Source organism: Macaca nemestrina, chromosome 4 (assembly GCF_043159975.1).
Source record: "Macaca nemestrina isolate mMacNem1 chromosome 4, mMacNem.hap1, whole genome shotgun sequence".
NCBI classification, from domain to species: Eukaryota; Metazoa; Chordata; class Mammalia; order Primates; family Cercopithecidae; genus Macaca; species Macaca nemestrina.
Genome location: NC_092128.1, coordinates 176,216,423 through 176,226,422, shown reverse-complemented (window position 1 = coordinate 176,226,422; position 10,000 = coordinate 176,216,423).

Below are 10,000 nucleotides of genomic sequence, written 5' to 3'. Positions count from 1 at the left end.
AGATGTTTTTTTTTTTTTTTTAACACAAAAACAGCATCATCAAAAATAAGGGCATATACATTTACCCCCTCTGCCTCACGTTTTGTGCAAGACTACTTGAAGTAATGGAATTTTACTAGAAATTTCTTGTTAATGTCTTCCCTTACAGTCTGCAAAATGTTCCCAAGAACCACTGAAATACTGTTAGGATTGTTGACTAGCTTTTTTCTTTGTAATCAATTTCTATTGAAGAAGAGTCATTGAATTAGTGGGGTAATTTGCGATCACTCATTTTTGGCAGCTTTGAGTGTATATTTGCAGAACCACAAGATAACGGTAAAGACAGTTCTTGGACACAGGCTCTGTGAGCATCAAACCTCTCCAACTAGACCCATGGGAGCTTCGGTGAGGATATGTGTCCTAAAGGGATATGGCACCAACCTTGTGAATTGTTTGCTTATGTTTTTCTAACATTTCTACCACTTAGTTTCAATTACATTTTTCCTAGCATGGAGTAATAAAAGCATTTTTGTAATGGACAATTTCAAGCATATTTTTGAAAATTAACTTCAAAAGTACGCAGTATAGTTTTATGAATTTCTATGTCCCCACTAGCCAACTCCAACAATTATTCCCACACAGCCGGTCTTGTCTCATCTATAATCCCAGTCCACTAAGGTATTTTGAAGCAAATCCAGACTTTATTTTATCCATAAGTATCTTAGAAGATAAAAGAAAAGGACTTTTAAAAAACAATAACAATATAGAACAAAGGACATTTATTTTGGATCCTGGCTTGTGGACTGGAGCTAATTCCTGGATTATTTAGTCACCATTGACTTGCTACCTGGGCTGTGCTTGCCTCACTCAACAAAAGAGTGTACATTAGCTATTCTGTTTCCGTGCTCTGGGCCTGTATTTTGAAAAGAGGGTTTATGTATTCAACAAATATTTGCTAATTCCTACTACAAGCCAGGACTGTGCTATGCACTGGGGAGTCAGAGATAAAACACCCCAAACTGGGAGAGAATCAGAAAAATCGGCCTCGATACAAACATAAATATAAATACAGCCTGATACACTTTATGGCAGTGGTACGTACAGGTTGTTGTGTGTCTGAGAGGTATTTCTTTCTCTTGCCCACAATTTAAAAAGGTAACTTGATTGTGATTACATTTCACGTATTGATTAGGAATCAATTTAGGCTATATAATATATAGCCCATTTTAGGTATCTAAGGTTTATCACAAATTAACTCATTAACTAAAGAAGATGCCTTTATCACCGCCTGCAACTCCAGTGAAACAGGTAGAATTATTTCCCTTCAATTTCCTCCCCAACTCTGCACTCATTGCTCTGGTTTGGTAATGAAAACACATCAAATGAGTTCTGTTCTTGCAAGTGAGGGAAGGACAAGAGAGGGGACACAAGATGAAAGGCAGGGAGGAGGAGACTCTCCAAATCTCAACCTCTGGGAGTTTCACACTTATCATCTGGGCTCCAGTTGGCCTGGGGCCAGTGGGTGGTGGCAGAGGCCTCCTTGGGGCAGGGGTTCCTCAATCTTTTCCATCCCCTCCTTTTCCTCCATTTGTCTCCTTGGGTCCCTGGCACCTGCTGAGTGAGAAGCCCAGATCTGTGTTAGAAGCTGCTGCTCTCTGGCCCGAGAAGGGCAGTGGTCTCTGGATTAGGGAATGGAGGGATGGCTGTTCCCAGGATTGTCCCTCTCCCTGTGCCTGTGTGTAGCCTTGTGTGCTCAACCCTCCACCCCAGGGGCCCTGAGACTACTATCATGAGGCCCAGGTCCTGAGCTGCAGAGCTGGTTAATTAGCACTGAAGCCCAGGAAGCCCCATCTGTTCCCAGCACGTGTGTTGCTCTGATCTCTCCACTTCCCTGACTCCCAGGCCAGGAGAGTTCTCGCCCTCATACCCTGCAATCCCTGGAGATGTGCTCCCCCCAACCCCAGCCCAAAGCGCCTTTTCACGGGGCCATAAGGCAGCTGTCATGAGGTAAATCCCACTCTTTATCCCGCCAGCAGGACAGGTAGGGACAGGTGGGAGGGATATGGGAGGAGATGGCTCCCACGGGTGACTGCCGGACCCTCCCCTTGCTGGCCGCAGAGAGAAGAGCCCCAGAGCTTCTGGAACATCTTCCCTCAAGGGTCGCAGACCATTCAATGAGGGATTTTCCCCATGAAATCCCTTATCTTTGGGAATCTCTTCTCTTCCTTGTGCTGCCTATGTGAGTAGATGAAGAACCACTCTCCACGTGGTTACTCAATCCAGAAGGGCGGCTGTCTGTCCAAATGTGTCTCTTCCTTTCACTTCCTCTATCCAACCAGCTTCTTCTGCCCACCTCCCTTTCATGCCCCTCCCACATGCTCTTGGCTCACCGTTTTTCCTTTAATTTTTTAAAGACAGGGTCTCGCGCTATCACTCAGGCTAGAGTGTGGTGGCATGACCATGGCTCACTGCAGCCTTGAACTCCTGGACTCAAGCTATTCCCCCATCTCAGCCTCCTGAGTAGCTGGGACCGCAGGCACGCACCACCATGCCTGGCTAATTTTTTATTTTTTGTAGAGACAGGGATCTGACTTTGTTGGCCAAGCTGGTCTTGAACTCTTGGCCTTGAGCAATCCTCCTGCCTCAGCCTCCCAAACTGCTGGGATTGCAGGTGTTTGCCACTGCGCCTGACCTGGCTCGCCTTTTTGCTCTTGGGTGTTGCTCTGACAACCGCAACAAAAAGCTGTCACCTGACAGCTGTGGCAGTGGGTATCTGCTGTGGCAGGCTTTCTGTCCAAGCCTGCGGGGACTGGTTTAGCTCTTCTGACTTGTGTGTAAACTTGGAAGCTCAAGGGAGGTGGCTTTCCTTGGGGGCAAACTTTGACCAATAGGGACAGGAGCTGATGGGCTTCTCTTCCTTCCATCCGTGTCTTGCGTGAACAATTCTGAGGCATCTTTCACATGCTTCCTCAGAGGGTCTCCAGGGGATCCAGTCCCAGCAGCCCACGGAGGTAACCAGGCCAATGACACCACACTGGGGTGCCTCTTTCTCCTCCCTCTTTTTTTTAAATTTTAAATTTTTATTTTTTTTTGTAGAGATAGGGTCTCCCTATGTTGCCCAGGCTGGTCTTGACCTCCTGGCCTCAAGCAATCCTCCTGCCTCAGCCTCTCAAAGTGCTGGGATTACAGGTGTGAGCCACCGCACCAAGCCCACCTTCGTCTTTCACTCCTCCCAGCCCCCATTGCTGTTCCTTGGCATCAATTCCTGAACAGCCTGCACATCAGCCCTTGTTACAGGTCCTGCTTCTGGGGGGAGCTCAAGCTAGGACACCCCTGGAACACTCCCCAAGTCTCTTCCTTCCTGTCCAACACCCAACACCACTTCCCTAAGTCACAGCTGCACCGCCTTTCATCTGGACTGCTCACAGCAGGTACCTAGCTGATTTGCCTCTAATCTTGTTCTATTGTAATCCATTGACACATTTTAGCCAGGATGGTCTATTAGCCTTTTAGTCTATTAAATGAAAATCTGTCTATGCCACTTTTCTGCTTTAAGTCCTTGAGAAGCATCTCATTGCCTACAGAATAAATTCCAAGCTCTGTAGCATGGAACACGAAACATCTCATCGCCCGGCCCCTCCCACCCTCTCTTTCCTGCCTCATATTTCATTTCTTCCTCCTATTCAATAGCGTGTTGGCTCCAAGCTGCTTTCAGTTTGTGTGCATGCACCACACTGTTTCATGCCTGGGTGCTTTTGGTCATGCTCTTGCCTGGATGCCACCACCTTCTTTGGCCTGGCCAATCTCCACATGTTCTTTAAGCCTTGATGTGAGCATAATCTGTGGCCATCCCTGGTGCCCTGCCATGGTGCTCTGCTTATCCCCACCATGGCCTGATTCCTCTGTGAAGCAATGCCCTGTTTATCTGAGTTTCCTTCAGGGGAGAAACCACATCTAGTTAACTCTAAATCTCCAAATATATAGATATAGATATAGATACATCTCCAAATATATCTATATATGTATTTGGAGATTTAGCAGTAACTAGATATGAGACAGAGTCAGGCTCTGTTGCCCAGGCTGGAGTGCAATGGTGCCATCTCAGCTCACTGCAACCTCCACCTCCCGGGTTCAAGCGATTCTCCTGCCTCAGCCTCCCAAGTAGCTGGTATTACAGGTATGTGCCACCACGCCTGGCTAATTTTTGTATTTTTAGTAGAGATGGGGTTTTGCCCTGTTGCCCAGGCTGGTCTTGAACTCCTGACCTCAAATACCTCAAATGGTCTGCCCACCTGAGCCTCCCAAAGTGCTGGGACTATAGGTGCAAGCCATCATGCCTGGCCAGGAAAGATATTTTTGTACTGAATTCTAAATTAAATCCCTGTTGATAAAAGCTTTATGTTGGCCACGTTTGTCACGGTTGGTGGTTGGTCCCATGGAATTGCAGGCTGCTGAGAAGCGCTGGAGAGGAAAGCACGTGGAATTTGTCTTCAGCTGCCCCAGGCAAGAGGGGATGAGACCTCATCTGCGGGTTGCTTTGCATTAGCACTAGCCTTGTGGCCAGTGTCTAGGTGGCTCCTCTCTTTCTCATCCAAAACAGACACTCCACTTTCCAGCACCAAAATCTGCGTTCATTTCTTAGGGCTGCCATTAACAAAGTACCCCAAACTGGGTGACTTAGAACAACATATGTTCACTGTCTCGCATTTCTGGAGGCAAGAAGTCCAAAATCAAGGTGTCAGCAGGGCCATGCACCCTCTACAGCCTCCACCCTTCCCAGACTCTTCCAGTTTCTGGAGGGAGGGAGTCACAGACTACACTTCCTGGCCTGTTCCAGCTTCTGAAGTTGGGGGAGCCACAGCCTCCATCCTTTCTGGCCTCTCCTGGCAGCTGGTGGCCAGCAATCCCTGCCATTCCTTGGACTGTGCTTCCATCACTGCACTTCCTGACTCTGTCTTCACATGGCCCTCTTCCCTCTGTGTGTCTCCAAATTTCCTTTTCCTTACAAGGATACCCATCATTAGATTTAGAGCCCACACTAATCCACGATGACCTCACCTTAACTTGATGACATCTACCAGGACCCTGTTTCCAAAGAAGGTCACATTGGCAGGGGCAGGAGATTAGTACTTCACTGGATCTTTTTTGTAGGGGACACAATTCAGCCCTAAGAACTATGATTCACTGAACACTTTCTTTGAGTCAGGCACTATGGTAGGTAGATTGCACAAATAATCATATTTAATTTTCTCCACAATCCCGCCATGTAGGGGCATTATCACCCTGATTATACATGTGAGGGTACCCAAGTACAGAGAGGCCACACAGCTTGTTGAGAAAGAAAACCGGGCCGGACGCGGTGGCTCATGCCTGTAATCCCAGCACTTTGGGAGGCCGAGGTGGGCGGACCATCTGAGGTCAGGAGTTCGAGACCAGCCTGACCAATATGATAAAACTCTGTCTCTACTAAAAATACAAAAATTAGCCGTGTGTGGTGGTATGTGCTTGTAATCCCAGCTACTCGGGGGCCTGAGGCAAGAGAATCACTTGAACCCAGGGAGGTGGAGGTTGTGGTGAGCCGAGATCATGCCATTGCACTGCAGCCTTCCAGCCTGGACAACAAGAGCAAAATTCCATTTTAAAAAAAAAAATAAAGAAAGAAAAAGAAAAAGAAAACAGAGAAAGAAAACTGGCCAGGCACAGTGGCTCATGCCTGTAATCCCAGTACTTTGGGAGGCCGAGTTAGGCAGAGCACTTGAACCCAGGAGATTGAGACCAGTCTGGCCAACATGGCAAAAACCTGTCTCTACAAAAATACAAAAATTAGCTGGGGCGTGGTGGCGTGCACCTGTGGTCCCAGCTAGTCAGGAGGCTGAGGTGGGAGGGTTGCCTGAGCCTAGTAGGTGAAGGTTGTAGAACATGCCACTGCACTCCAGCCTGGACAACAGTGCCAGATCCTGTCTGAAAAAGAAAAGTAGTAATAGAATAAATAAAAATAAAGCAACTCCGTGGTGTGGTCATGTACCATCAGACCCTGGGCACTGTGAACAAGGTGGTTTTGGGGGATACAAAAAAGGAGGCCAGGTCCTTACCTTCAGCAAGCTTAAATCTTTTTATCATCATTTTATTATCTCTCATAGGTGGAGTCAGGATCAAAATATCCAAAGAATATACAGGAAACGAGTATGTGATAATAACTGGAGCAGCTCAGAATCAGAACTTGAGCAAGACCCGGGCTACTTTGATTTTCTGAAGGTCCCGAAATATTAGGGGCTAAAAAGGAAAAAAAAAAGAGAAGGAATACCAAAACGAAGTTTCATAAAGTATGATATATATTACATGTTTGCAGTGAACAAGTGAACAGTTTGACACGTCAAAGACACAATGTCAGAGCGTTTAGCCTCGGTTGGCGATAACCTGAAAAGCAAAGCCTTCTGGGAATGTGAGCTCCAGTTCCGGGATGAACCCTGAAAGGACACAGTGAGTCACACATGGTGGCCAGACCAGGGGTAAGGGGTGAGCACTGCTGGGCCCTCCATGGTGGGATGTGCATGTATTTCTTTATACAAACACATATATCATTCCTCAAAGTTAATTCATACCTGTCGGAGGCTGATAGGCATTTGATAAAGATCACAGTTTCTGGAAAGATCACTGCCTCTCTGCTTTCCACACCCCCAACACCCACCCTCTCTTCCTTGAAGAGCCCTTGCTGGTTTTAACAAAGGAGAGAGACCCACTGTGAAATTTCCTTTGTTCCATAGGAGGCCTGAAGCTGAAAGAGTAGGCTGCGCTGTCTGGGCTGACAAGAGGAGGGCTGGGAGTGGGGGCAGCAGGCAGCTGAGGAGGCCGGAGGAATCTTGGGGAAGTTTCCATATGCTGGGGAGTTTCCAAAAGAACTTGAAGCCAACTGTGCTCTTTTGGACGGGGCTTGCTCCGTGCCGATCCAATATGTCTCAAGTGGCCCATAAAATTTTTACTACATTTTGTCCACCCGTGGATATTGTGACCTAACGTGACCCAGTCAGAAATCTGTTTTGGCAATGTTTTCAGAGGGGACTGGAATGGCCCGGGCCGCGGCCGAATTGACAGTGTTTGCTTTAATCAGGAATGATGGCTTCTGGTGGGATTCGGAGGCAGGTGGTGCAGGGAGCCGTGAACTTTGTCACAGAGCAGTGACTTCTGTAAAATTCACAGCAGTTCCTTCCAATTCTGTCTGAATGAGTTGGAGTTACTACAAGTGTGTCCTATGGGCTGCAAGTAATAATGGGAATGGAGTCTTATTTCAATTCTGAACTCACAGAGGAAAAGCTAACTGGGTGAAATCATTTTAATTCTTTCAAAGTATTTTATCCTATCCTTTTATTTTAATAATTCAGATTTTAAATGAATGGAAAAAATGCAAAATACGGACCCTATTTTTGAGTGTCTTGCAGTTAATCTATTTGGGGGATGTGTCTTCTCAATTGTCATTGAACCTCCCCTGGTTGGTATATTAAGCTTTTCTTGCATTGCTATAAAGCAATATCTGAGACTGGAGACTGGATAATTTATAAAGAAAAGAGGCGCGGAGCTTGCAGTGAGCTGAGATCTGGCCATTGCACCCCAGCCTGGGCGACAGAGCAAGACTCCGTCTCAAAAAAAAAAAAAAAAGAAAAAAGAAAAGAGGCTTAATTGGTTCTCCGTGCTACAGACTGTACAGGAAGCGTAAGACCAGCATCTGCTTCTGGGAAGGCCTCAGGGAGCTTTTACTAATGGTGGAAGGCAAAGGGGGAGCAGGCATCTCACATGGTGGGAGCAGGAGTGAGCGAGAGAGAGAGGGGGGCGGTCAGCGGGGAGCGGTGGCACTCGCCTGTAATCCCAGCACTTGCCTGTAATCCCAGGCCGAAGAGGGCAGATCGCTTGAGGCCAGAAGTTCGAGACCAGCCTGGCCAGCATGACAAAAACCCCATCTCTACTAAAATTACACAAATTAGCCAGGCATGTAATCAAAGCTACTTGAGAGGCTGAGGCATGAGAATCGCTCCTTGAACCCGGGAGGCAGAGGTTGCAGTGAGCCAAGATTGCACCATTGCACTCCAGCCTGGGTGACAGAGTGAGACTCGGTTTCAGAAAAAAAAAAAAAAAAAAAAAAAAGAGGATGGGGACATGAGGGAAGGTTCCACAGACTTTTAAACAACTGGATCTCCTGTGAACTTGGAGAGACAGCTCACTTTTCACCAAGGGTATGGCCCAAGCCATTCATGAAGGATCCACTCCCATGACCCAGATACCACCCACCAGGCCCCACCTCCAACACTGGAGATTACATTTCAACATGAGATTTGGGCAGGGACACAGATCCAAACTATATTAATTGGTTAAGTTGCCTTCAAGGAACACAGCGTACATGCAAAAATGCCTAGTTTCCAAAATGATTAACTCTGAAGCCCCCCAAAACTTTGATATTTTTCTCAGGGTTTCTAAGTGTGGGATAGTATCAACAAGTTCATCTGCATTTTTATTCGTCTCATTCAACTCTGGGTCAGCATTTAATGATCTGTTTTTATGACTGTTCTGGTATTGTGTAGTTAATCTCTTTAAAGTCCAGGCTTCTTATATTCTGTCAATTTCTTGTTAATCTTTCCGAGGGTGGGGGCCAGGAGTTGCAGCCACATTATGAAGACCATGTCTGGCAACAGTAACGCCATCTTGGTGAGTTCCACCTAATGTTAGGTGGATCTATGTGACCTTCATAGAAATGGAAGTAAATCAAAAATTTCGTGATTTTGATAAAACTATATTAGATTTAAAAGAAAAAAAAACCTCAAAGTGGCAAAAGCACTTTGCAGACGTCAGGGTATTTGAAGCAATGAGAGAGTCACCTCCATGGCCACCACCACCATCATGGGAACCCTGTGAGTCACAGTCATGTGGAAATACTGATCTTACCATATGAGCAAGGCCACTAAAGCAACCCTGGCCACTGATGGTGCCTTTTGGTTACTCCTGGTTCTGCCACTTTTTCACACACATGGCTTTAGCAACTATGGCTCTTCAAAGGCCTTCTTCTTGCTTTATTACATTTTCTTCTATGCTACAGGCAAAATAGGGGACTGGTGAGTGAATCAAAATTTACGAAAATCTAAGACAAACAGCCACCAGAAATTTCAAATGTGGTTCGATTTGGTCAGACTTGTGGTACTTAAGTGAGTAACCAAAACAGATTTTGTTTTCTCCTGAAGCAGTGGTTCCTGCCATTGTGCAGTTGTGACCCTCACTTCTTGACGTTTTGTTTCGTGACATTTCCCCCGTTTCTAAAAGTGCTATAAAATATATATTTATAAAAGGTGTGCGTATATATGTGCATGTGTGTTTCAGTGTAAGAGACATTGATTAAATTGTCCTTTGAAAATATTTTCTTGATTTTGCTATGCTGTTTAAGGAATTTGGAGGTGCTTTGGGGTTTAGAAAGCCAAGTTTTAAGAACAGCCATTCCAGATGGATCAGCTGCTCTACTTAGGCATTTCTCCAATAACTTTCCTCCAATTTTAGAATGTGGGAAACAGCAGGAGACACTCGATGACTTTTGCTTGGCTGTGCTGGGTGAGAAACTATGCTTTGGAGGATAAGGGCTGAGCTGTATATAACACCACCTGGACATTTAATCTTCCTGGCCACCTGGACAGAGGTGGTTAGTTGCCTCGCTTGAAAAGTCTTTCTTCTCCCCTTAGAACTCCTGACTCTTGGCAGGTGTGTGACTTCCTGGAAGTAAGACTATATTTTCCAGACTTTTTTGCTGATAGGTGTGGTCATGTGACTAATTGTTGGCCCATTGGTCAGGTCCAACTCTTGTAAACAAGAATTATAGCTCCTAAGGACCTTCTCTAAGAAGTTACTGGCTTAGGTCCCTCATGCATCTTCCCCCTTCCTCCCACCTGCTGCTTGGAATGTGGACACATGACTGGAGCTCCATTTTGGACCATGAGGATGAAGGCTTTACTCCAGAAATGGCATAATTGAAAACTGGAAACAGCATAGA